Consider the following 12447-nt stretch of genomic DNA (forward strand, 5'->3'; position numbering starts at 1 on the left):
CAATTTCAGACCCAGGTCTCGGGTCTTCCATCTGTGACCCTGGACATTGTGGAGCAGAGACAAGCCAACCCCACTGTTCTCCATGCAAATTCCTGACCCACAGAAACCATGAACATAACAGAAGTGTTTCATGCTTTAAGTCTTGGGATGATCTGTTCTGTAACATCAGGTAACTCAATCATAGAGTAACTTTAGGACAAGCAAGATTGAACAACATATGAACTGAACCCAAAAGTGCCCTAGAGGAAGTGGGACTTAGCCAGAATGAAAGGCCATCAAATATGGAAAGCACTGCTAGCCCTCACCAAGTACTTTCTAATCCTGCCTTGCTGTGAGACTTCCCTCAAAGGCAAAAAGAACCTCCCAACTGAAAAAAAAAAAAAAAAAAAACCCTCAACCTTTTCTCTGTACTCATTCCCTTTCCATTCCTTCTCTTCACTTCCAGTGGTACTATAAGGTCAGCTGCTATTGTAACATGCTTTTCTTCTCATCTCTCTTTTGCTTTATACATGCGTCCCTCATCTCCCACCCACCTTCCCACTAGGTGTAACCCACTTACCTTCTGAAGGCAGCTCCCCTCTCTCTACTGATGACCCGTGAAGAGCTCATTCCTTCATGTTGAAACTCATCTATGTGCCTATCTCCCCTCCAATGCCTGCATATCTGGTTCTATCCTCCCACTTGAACTCCTACCTTGTATTTCCAGTTACTCACTAGTTATGTGTCAATACCTCAAATCCAGCACACCCAAAATAGACCCATTATAAAGGATGCTGTCTGGGTCTCGCCCAGACCCTCTCCCAGCTGCCGGACATACCGTCTAATAGCTACACACAGCTGTCCCCTTTTCTGAAAAATTGCCCTATACCAAATGGGAGCTAAGCCATTCCCCTTACACATACTCTGAACAGACCTCTGCCAATGACTGACTGATGCAGGACTGCAGAACACCAGGCCCTTTCCCCTCACGATGGAGCCAAATGATGCCATTTGTGCCAAGAGCCTCCGTAAGGGCTCAGAGTGTGGCTCAGCCCACCTTCTCCTCCCCAAATCAATCCCATGAACGAAAGTCCCATGCCAGTCTCTGCTCCTAGGTGACCCAACATAAAACACCTCCCAAAGTGTTTTGTCCTGTTTACCCATCTCTAATCCTGTCTCTGGGGCGCCAGCTTGAAACTCTCTTTTAGGCCAGCCAGCCATCCCAACACCAACCGTCTAGCAAAAGCCCCTCTGATTTATTTCTTCCTCCTCGTTCCCAATGCCCCCACATCATCACCTCACACCTGGATTGTGAAATCAAGCCGCCTCTTCTACTTCCCTGCCCCTTCCCATTTTCCCTCTCTCCATCAGCCGTTAAGAACCGGGTTAAAAACTCTTAAGTGCCTCTGATGGTACAGCTCCACTGCCCTAAAATTAAATGCCTCCAATTCCTTTTTTTTAAATTTAAATATATATTTTATTGATTATACCATTACAGTTGTTCTATTCCCCCCCTTCATTTCCCTCCACCCTGCACACTCCCTCCCCCACCATTCCTCCCTTTAATTTATGACCACGTGTCTCAAGTTCTTCAGATTCTATATTTCCCCTACTATTCTTGCCCTCCCCCTGGTTATTTTCTACCTACTGTCTATGCTACTTTCTGTACCTTTTCCCCTCTTCTCCTCCTCCCACTTCCCTGTTGCTAACCCTCCATGTGTTCTTCATTTCTATGGTTCCACTCCTGATCTAGCTGTCTTCTTGGTTTGCTCTTGTTTTAAGTGTAGTTGTTAATAACTGTGAGTTTGCTGTCCTTTCACTGTTCATATTTTTCATCTTCTTTTTCTTAGATAAGTTCCTTTAACATTTCATATAATAAGGGCTTGGTGATGATGAACTCCTTGAACTTGACCTTATCTGGGAAGCACTTTATCTGCCCTTCCATTCTAAATGAAAGCTTTGCTGGATAAAGCAATCTTGGATGTAGGTCTTTGGATTTCATGACTTGGAATACTTCTTTCCAGCCCGTTCTTGCTTGTAAGGTCTCTTCTGAGAAATCTGCTGACAGTCTGATGGGTACTCCTTTGTAGGTGACTGTCCCCTTATCTCTTGCTACTTCCAGGATTCTCTCCTTCATTTTAATCTTGGCTAATGTAATTATGATGTGCCTTGGTGTGTTCCTTCTTGGGTCCAACTTCTTTGGCACTCTCTGAGCTTCCTGGATTTCCTGGAAGTCTATTTCCTTTGCCAGATGGGGGAAGTTCTCCTTCACTATTTGTTCAAATAAGTTTTCCACTGTTGCTCTTCCTCTCCCTCTTCTGGTACCTCTGTAATTCAGATGTTGGAACATTTAAAGATGTTCTAGAGGTTCCTAAGCCTCTCCTCATTGTTTTTGAATTCTTGTTTCTTCATTCTGTTCTGGTTGAATGTGTCTTTCTTCCTTCTGGTCCACTCCATTGATTTGAGTCCCAGTTTTCTTCCCATCACCATTGGTTTCCTGTGCATTTCCCTTCATTTCAATTAGTTTAGCCTGCATATGTTCCTCTAATTTGTGACTATAATCAACCAGTTCTGTGAGCATCCTGATCACCAGTATTTTCAACTGTGCATCTGAGAGGTTTGCTATTTCTTTTTCACATAGGTTTATCAGCTCTGGGGCTTTGAGTTCTTCTTGAACCATATTTTGGACTGTTTGTGCCTGTTACGTATGAGGAGCAGAGCCCTAGGTGTTCACCAGGGTGGGGCAAGTCGGTTGCTGGGTTGTGACACTGTATGTGGGGGCAGGGTCAAAGAGGAGCAATGGCGGTCTCGACTGCCCCCTCCCATCACCACCGCAGCTGCTGCAGCTGCCACCGTCGCCAGGACCCACGCATTCCATCCCACTGTGTGAGAATGTGCCACCACAGTCAGCCCTCCGCCACTGGGTTTGCCCGCTGGGGCCTGCGCGGTTCGTCTCACTGCTCACTCTGCTGGTTTATCTGTGCTCGAATGTGTGACCATGGTCAGTCTGCCCCGCACTCTCACTGGGTCCATGCTGCTACCTCAGCTGCCTGTGTGCCTGGGTCAGGGGATCTTTCATGCCATCCCCGCTCCGCTGCTGCCTCTGCCCCTCTTACCGGTCCTGGTTGAAGGGTTCATTGTTGTCGGACTTCCGTATAGTTCAATTTTTCTGTTCTTTGGCTGTGTCTTTGTTCTCCAAACCTTTGTTGTATTCAAACTTGGTTGTGGGAGAAGGCACAGTGTTTCCACCTACACCTCCATCTTGGCGGAAGTCTCAATGCCTCCTATTTCTAATGGCACTAGATAAAGATTCTTTGGCCTGCTTTTCTGGACCCTCATTGAGATCTGGCTTCCACCTCATTTTTTGAAACTTACCTCAACTCTCACAGAGTTCCACAAAGCACACTCATTTTCATCAGACCAGCACCAGTGTCTCCTCTCTTCCACTTTCCTACCTTGTGCCTCTTAGCAAGAGATGCTGCTGGCTGTCTCCTGGTATCCACAGCCATCTCGAAGTATCCACAGCCATGTCACTGTATCCGCAACCATCTCACAGTATCCACAGCCGTCTCCCATCATCCATAGCTATCTTCAGCTACCCACAGACATCTCCCAGTATCCACAGCTGTCTCCCAGTACTGACAGCCATTGCCCAGTCTCCACAGCCATTTCCTGCTTCCCACTGGTATTTCCCAGTATCCACAACCACATCAGTTTCCAGCTGGACCCACAGCTGCCTGGATCCAAATTTTGTTTACAGATAGATATGATTAAGTGACTTTACTTTGACCTATTTCATATGAGCAGAAATGTGGTGTGGTACCGCTGTCGATGGACTTAATAGGAAGTGAGATGTACTTTTTTTTTTGCCCTATTTTTTACTACCGGCTGGGATGTGAAGCTTGAGTAGTGCTCTTACATCTTGAAGTAAAAGCCATATATTCAGAACCATGAGGCAACAAAGCAGAGCGACTAGCCAAGTCCAAAGTGCCAATCCGATGCAGACTTTGTTTCTATCAGAGAGCATGGACTTATGTCTAGTAAACTTCTGTTTGCTTGCTTTTTTTGTCACTCACAGCTGGAGCTAACCCTCAATGACGTGCAGTCTTTCATGGCTCTGAGGCATGGCATACTGGTGAATGCTTAATAACTGCTGGCCTGATGGGCATGGGGATCCTGATCTGCAACAGTTTCTGTGATATAAATATCCCCAGTCAGGTCAACTTCATGCTTCCAATACCATGTCAGTTGGCCACAGAATTCCTGAAAATACAATAATCAGATTTTACAGTCTGGGATGAGCTGGCTCCAGCACACCTTCAGCAAGGGCTGGAATGTGATGACAGTTAATAAACCTGCCACCTGCCAGGCACTGTACCAGGCATGTTGTGTACATTATCTCCTTTAATCCTTTTACTCAAAGGATGAGGGGTAACTCCAAACTTCCCTCTGGAAAAAATGCCAGTATGAATGGGTTTATTTATATATTTTTTTCTATAAACTTGGAAGGTACGTTTGTCACTCCTATTCTGGATAATTAGGAAAAGTCAAAAGATGGAGGTTAGGAAGAGAAATGGAGTCTTGTGTATATTCTCTGGGCTTTGACTACCCAGCTTCCGCTCTCTCATCTCTAAAAACAGTTGTTGGGTTCTTCATGGAATTACCTAGATGCAGTCCTAACGAGCTATTTGTTAGGGTGTTCTTTCTTCCCCTGGCCCCTAGTAAACTAGGCTAATTAGACTCTCTCTACTGGAGCTTAAGATAATGGACATAAATAGGAGGGAGGGAACAACTAGTTGTCACTCATTCATTTCAGCAGGTAGCAAAGGCAAGACTTTATTCTTGCCATCAAATCCCCTGCAGCTGCCTTGGTTCCTGTGTTCCATGAACCTGATTCTCTAACTTTCCTTAGATTCTGTGAGCTAACCAGTATCTTCCTAATACACCACTTTTCTGTTTAAATTAACCATAATGAGTTTCTATGGCCTGAAACCAAAGAAATCGAAATGCTAAGGAAGAAATGTAGAAGGGTTAGAAGAATTTAAGGAAGCTGAGACACAGTGCACAGAGCTTTAGAAAGACATTTGTAGATCACTCCTGGCCAGTAAAGAACTACATCTATGTAAGGAGAAGGCGGGCCAGCCCAGTCAGACTGCAGAGCTGGACTTCACTGTGTCTCCGCTGCAGGAGTTGTGGGCAGAGTTGACGTTCTGTGAGCTCGAGTGTTCAGTAAAGTGTTCAAGACACAGCACTGGGTGCTCATCACAGAGTTATGAAAGGCAACTCAAGCCATTTTTCCTCTAGAGTTACTCTATGTTTCTAGAGTCACTATAAAATGCATTAAAATTGGGTTATTTTTGCTTTTGGTTTTTAGTATGTTTTAGTTCTTTAGTATGAGGATGGAGGACCATAGATAAAATGCTAAGTACTCATAGTCAGCATTTATCAGAGAGCAGAGACTGGATGGTCAAAGCCCAGAAATATCCACTAGGTTGCATTTTATCTTCCAGGTGTGCAATGGATTCACAATGGTCTTATTTAGGAAGTACAGGCAATGGAGAATTGCCTGGAAGGTTTCTAGTGGGGAAGCCAGCAGTGGTACTTGGGGTTTGTGAGACTGCCCAGAGTTCCTGCTCATTCTGTGCCTCAATCAAAGCTTCCCATCACCCATCATTCTGTGATCTGACCCTGCTCTGAATTCCTCAAATGCTTGCTTTCTGCATCAACATTCCATTAATTTGACATTCAGCTCAGTGATTTGCTGGGTCCTTGTGTGAGGAAAAGTACTTTTTAAGTTCTAATATAGCAAACAAACGTTAGTTATTATGTTATTATGTGTATGTGCATACATATAATGTATATAATAGATACATATAAGTACATACATAGGTGTGTGTATGTGTTCAGTTATAGCTATATAGTTATTATGTGTTTGTTTCTTATTTTCCCTTCACTAGGTTAGAAACTTTTCGAGGCCTATATTTTATCTATCTTTCTGCCTTCTACTATTCTTTGTTTGGGGACCAGCCTCCAGCATTTTACAAGCCTGAGACTTACAGCCCCTTATTTTCACAGCTTTCTGTATCCTACAGAGCTGTCAGAAGGACTGGGTGAGATTATGAGAACAAAGCACCCTAGATGGGTTAGTTCCATGTGGCCTATGATAGAAGGACTTGGTGGCTTTAGTTCCTCCTTCATTCTACTGGCTTCTTTTTCACAGAAGTTTTGGTCATGGATGTGATCAGAAACACGCTTCCTTTTTTCAATGAAGATTTCTGAAGAAGTGGTTTCTAGACCTCTGGATGGGTAGGATGTGACATAATGTAATGAGAGAGGACTGATCTCAACTGTTCCTAAGGTGGCAAAAGCAGATTAAAACCATCAGCCTATAATAAGTGTTTTTGCAGTGTAGAATTCTGCCTTCTCTCACCCCATCTGTCACCTGGTCCAGTGCTGTCTAACAGAACTTCCTGTATGATGGAGATGCTCTATCTGTGCTTTCTAATGTGGTAACTACCAGCCACAGTTGGTTATTGTGTTCTTAAAATGTGACTGGTGCAAATAAGAAACTGAATTTTAGATTTTATTAAATTTTAATTAATTAAAATTTAAAAAGCCACATGCTACCACATGGAACAGCACAGAGCTAAGTTAAGAGAATCTGGGTCTTTTTATTCAATCATTCACTCATTCAGCCAAAATCTACTGAGTACCAAATATATGTCAGTTGCAGTTACTAAGCACTGACAGTAGGTTCAGTGATTAGACTCTCACGTGAGGACCTCAGCATTTGGTCAGGGAAACAAACGATCTTTTGAGATGACCTCAAGGCCTTAATGTGTCTTCTGGCTACATAATGTCCTCTTAAGAAGAGTAGCTGGAGAAGATTTCTATTAATTAATTAATTGATTTGTTTATTTACTTATTTTTTAGAGAGAAGGGGAGGAAGGGAGAAAGAGAGGGAGAGAAGCATCAATGTGTGAGAGACACATAGACTGGTTGTCATCCGGCCCACAGCCCAGGCACGCGCCCTGACTGGGAACCAAACCAGCCACACTTTGGTTCGCAGACGAGCACTCAGTCCACTGAGCCACACCATCCAGGGCTAGAGAAGATTTCTTCATCATAGGTCACCCTGCAGATGAACCTTGCCTCCTCAGTTCCACTGCTAAATTAGGACCCTTGCCTGAGCTACAGGCAGTTCCCAAGGGCTGGCAAGAGGCCAACTATTTAGCCAGAAGTGAGTCAGTCCAACAGGGCTACCCAACTAGGTCATTCTACCCTGAGATGTGTGCGCACAACCCATTCAGAGTTTGGAAGTAAAACCTGCAAGGATACAAACATCACAGCAGTGTAAAATGGCCAAGTCACAAAGAACTGGGGCAGTGAGCTGAATAACAATAGCGAGGGTTGCTAAGACTCAGGAAAACATAGAAGTTGGCAGCTCTGTCTCTGGATCCCGGACACCACCTCTGCCCCTCTCCTGCTGTGTAAAGCCTCTGCCTAGGAAGTAAATGATATAAAGGCCCTCTTCTCAGAAGCTTTCTGTGAAAACGAGATGAATTAGAACACTGAGGTGACTCCAAGTGGACCGGCTCCAGCATCCAGTCTCTGAGCAATGATCTACGCAGCTGGATTTGGGAGTGGGATAGACCAGGGTTCTAACCTAACTCCCATCTTGAGAAAGTGAGCCCTATCATCAAACCTCTTGTTTTCCTCATCTGTAAAATAAGGATATGGATAACAATAAGAAAGGGCTTTTTGAAGATGTATTGAACTGACTCATGTAGAGCACTCAGAACAGTGCCTACCAGGCACTACATGAGTCCAGGCAGTGTGGGCTAGCACTACCTCACTCTGGGCCAGGTGACCCGGCCAAACCACACAGTGGACACTGAGACTAGCACACAGAGACACAGAGCCACAGGGTGGTCTGGGCAGGGACGGCTGTACTCCTGGAGCTACCTCTGGGTCCTTGAAACTGCTGAGATGTGCCTGTTCTTCAACTTCAGGGATGACTTCATCCCAGCCCATCCCTGCCCCCTGACAAAAGCTGCATGCAAACCTGTTCTCTGACAAAGAAAACACTTTGACTTGGCAGACTGATGCAAGCATTTACTGATGCGAGAACATTCTGATGCAGCCTCCTTAAAACAGACCTGTCAGAGCGTAAACCACTTTAGAAAACAGCATGGCCTTTCTTATAAAGTTAAACATATACTGAGTTATATTATTTCTAGAAATCTACTCAAGAAAGAGTTGTGTATGAATTTCATAGTGGCTTTATTTATAATAGTCAAAAACATGAGTATCCATCGATGTGAATGAATAAATCAACTGTAGTATATTTAAACAATGGGATATTATTCAGAAATCAAAAGGAAAGAACTACTGTTTCAAGAACATGAGTGAATCACAGAAATATGACAAAAGGATGAGAGTCAGAGACAGGATGAATACAACGAGTTGAGAATATCTGGTTTTTATGTTTCTTACTGGTTTTCTTTAAATGCTGATAATTTAATAACTTTGTTTGGCCTTGTCAAAAAGTCCCTGGCATCAAGATGTCTGCATCACAATGTCATGTGCACATCCAGGCAATCAGAGAGATCAACAGACAAATGACTATAATATGCTGCATTTGGTGTTTCAAGAGATTTGTGTACAAAGCAATGAACTAATCTGCATGGGGGTCAGAGGGGGGTTTCCAAGGAGGGTGGGGAAGAAAAAGGAAACAACTTGTGTAATGGGTCTGAAAAGTAAGAGTTTGGCCAGTGTGAGAAAGAACACAAAATCAGACAGGATGCCCCATCTCAGAAATGGGGAAAGCAATGGGTTGAAAGAGAAGCCTGTAAAGCTTCCTGGCCTCAGGCTGGGAGGTCACTGTAGGCCCCACGGAGAGTCGAGAAGCATGGGAGAAGCCAGCACTGACATGGTCAAGTGCATCTTTGAATAAGAAAGCTCTGGGGAAGGCATAGAAGGCCCACTGAAGGGAGAAGGGCCCATCCCGGCCATCACTTCCATTGAAAAAAAGGTGCCTTTCTGCTAATGGATTGTTTTGAATATAAAAAGTATTATGTAAGTCTCAACTAGATAGAGCAGCCCCCAGCGTAGCTCGGCTGTTTGCCCTTTGGGACCCTCTGTTTCTTTCATAAATTGGGGGATCCTGGCTTCCAAACAACCCATTGACTCAGGCTTCCAAGGTTAGCACCACTGGTCTGTTTCAAGATGTAAGATTCCAGGAGCAAACACAAATATTCATGGTCCATGGTGGAAGAGGTCAACAGAGCCAATGGGAAACAATGGTGTTTCCAGCCTTCTCTAGTGAGCAATCCCTCTATGCTGGGCAGGGTTTCCAAAAGGGAAACCACTGAGCAGTCATCTAAGACAGGGTCATAAAAGGGCCAGGGCCACCCATAGCCAGGATTACAGCAGCAAAAGGTCCAGACACTCTAGGAAGTTTATGAGGCTATGGAAAGAAAAGAGGAGGGAAAGCAGGGCTACTGCCTGCCCCACCCAGCTTCCTCTTTCATGAGCTCATGGTCAAAGCCAGGCTTTCATGAGGGTGCCAGGGGTTGAGTGAGCTTGTTTTTTCCCTAACTTGGTTCTGAGTCTCACAAGGCATCTTCCCTTCCCAGAAAACTGGGCAGGGAATACCCGCTGATAGCTGGTCAACCCCAGTCCTTCTGGCCCACTCAGCAGACCAGGAGCTCTAGGTGGGCTAGCCAAGGGTACCTGCCCCACCCCACAGGCCTAACTGGGAGGATGGGGCCTGGGCCCTCCCAACCTTCAGAGAAAAAGGCCAGTAACAGCACTTTGGAAGTAGGAGGGAGGCAGGTCTGATGTTTAAGCAACATGAGAGTTTCTGCTGAATCATGGGCTTGCAGAGGAGGAAGCCTCTTTAGAGAGGCTTTAATCTAAGTCCCTGACTTTACAGATCAATTCATCAGTAAGTACAGGGCATCTGCAAATGCAGGACAATGGCTGAGACTTGCTTACTTTATTTGTTGCACTTTTCGTCCATGATTATACTTGGAATTAAATCTCAGTCATATTCTCCAATGCTGACATCGGAGTGGTCTTCAGAGAGATGCAATCTGTTTCCCTAAGGAACTACAGAGCCCTCCGTTCCCAGCCTTCTCAGGCAGCCTGCACTGAGAGGCACTGTTCCAGACACTGAAAACAGAGCAGCAAGCAAAATGGATGAAGTCCTGCTCTCACTGAGTTGTAAACAGGCCAGGAGGAGCAGCTGCAACCCCTGGGCCCTAGAAAACCAGTAGTGATACAAGAACAGGGGTGCTGGGTCCTTCTCCCAGCTCCCTACTCTCAGCAGTCCCCAGGGAACTGTGGCTAAATCTGGCTGTGCTGCATCCTAGGGGAGGAACACCATGTTCTTTTGTGACCATGTCTGAGTGCTCCAGGCATCTTGCTACTCTTTTGTGGCCTGGTCTTGGCTCTCCTAAAGCCCAAAAGAGTCTTCAAGGGTCATTTATTAACTCTCTGCCAAGAACTCACCAGCCACCCTACTGCCACACCTCTGGATAGAACTGTCCTGTCCAGCAGGTGTGTGCTTGAGGGTGGGGGGAGGGGTTGAAAGAACAGGTACTGGCTGTACAAGAGCTAAGAATGCAGGAGGAGTCTCTGCTCCTCTAGAGAAGAGAAAAAGCCTCAGGGCTTTTTACCCACCCTGAGGTGGAAAAGGAAGGTGGGGGTCGGGGTATACAGAAAAGAAATCCTATCTCTTGATGACCTTAGCACTTGGAGGCATTTTTTCATCCCTGCCTCCTACTCCTGGATTGACTCAGAGAAGTCCACATCCGCTCCAAAGCAGCCCCTCTTCCCAGGGTCACAGTGATGGCCACCACAGAAGCATCCTCTATGTTCATAGAAGCAGTGGATTCATTTTTTTTAGTGTATTCATAGTCTTAATTCTTGCAATGGCTAATTTTAAGGCCAATTTGCCCAGTTTTCAATTTGAAGAAACACTCAGAGAAGTTACGTAGCTGGCCCACTGCCACGAGTTAGTAAGAAGAGGAGCTGGAATTTAAACCCAGCCTCCTCTAACACCAAGAGATGATAATGTGCTCTTTGGCCAGCCCGTGTCTCCCTTCTATCTCAAACCTACCTCAATTCAAAAAACAGTTGCCGGGCTTCTCCTAAGGCCAGACTCGGCTAAGAGCTGTCAGGTTTCCTTCTGTAACCCCAAGACCCTGTTGCAGGGTCCCTGTGTCCCTGCTTCCCTGTCTCAGAAGATCCCACTTCCAATGATCGTCACCCTCCTTCCCCCAGGGTGTCTCCTTCCAATTACCTTTGTCCCCCCTTCTAGCCTGAGCTCCTGGGGGGATGAGGGTGTAAGTTCTAAGGGACTTAGAAAAGGTGAGGGTCAGAACTTTGCCTTCCTTGCCTGCACAGTTCTTCCTGATCCAGGCACATCACCCTGAGCCTCAATTGAGCATCTTGTAACCTGCCCTTTGAAGAGGTGGGGTCCTCTGAAGGGTCACAGCTATATAAAGAGACGACTCTGAAGCTGAGTGTAGCTCCTAAGAGGAGAGGGATTGAAGAATTTATAAAGCCCCAAATGTAAGCCCCAAATGGCGAAAGGCCTTGTACGGGCGATATCACAAAGATATTGTAAGGAAAGGGCAGATGTGGGCCTGTAGCCTCCACTCCCATGGTGATTATATTCCAGTGGGAACACGCAATAAAAAAAATTACACAAATATATAAAAGGACTACCCATGGTGGTGAGTGTTATAAAAAACAACAACAACAAGGGGCTAAGAAAGAGGTGAGTGGGAGGTCAAGCAGCGGAATGAAGGAACACGGTAATCCTGGGGGAGGAGAGCTAGAAATGGAAGAGCCCAAGGACCTGCTTTCCTAGGATTAGGGCAGTGAGAACCAGTTCAGCTTCTGATCTCAGTCCCTGGCTCTTTCTGGCCTTAACTCAGCCCTCACTTCTGAACCCTCTTATTGGATTAATGATTCACTCTCCACCTCTCCCTAGCTTCCTGTGTGGAGGGGTGGGGTGGATGGGGCAGAGCCCTGGGTCTCTGAGGGTAGCAGGAATGGGGATCACATTGGTTAAGAGGCAATGGCAGCCCTGGCTGGTATAGCTTAGTGGATTGAGCGCGGGCCTGCAAACCAAACAACTGCGGTTTGATTCCCAGCAGAGCACATACCTGGGTTTCGGGCCAGTTCCTGGTGGGGGACACATGAAAGGCATCCATACATTGATGTTTCTCTCCCTCTCTTCTTCCCTTCCCCTCTAAAGATAAATAAATAAAACCTTTAAAAAAAAAAAGAGGCAATGGCAAACTCTCAGATTCTCTGCTTCTTTTCTTTGTCCCATTCTGGTCTCACCACAAATTAAGGTCTGTGTGTGCCAAAAGGACAGTGAAAATAACTAGGCCCAGCTGGAGATCCTGATTCCAGAGGTGGAAGGTAATGGCCAGTCAAAAACCTGACATC

Source organism: Sturnira hondurensis, unplaced genomic scaffold, assembly GCF_014824575.4.
Source record: "Sturnira hondurensis isolate 20B ecotype Veracruz unplaced genomic scaffold, ASM1482457v3 Scaffold0005309, whole genome shotgun sequence".
Lineage (NCBI taxonomy): Eukaryota > Metazoa > Chordata > Mammalia > Chiroptera > Phyllostomidae > Sturnira > Sturnira hondurensis.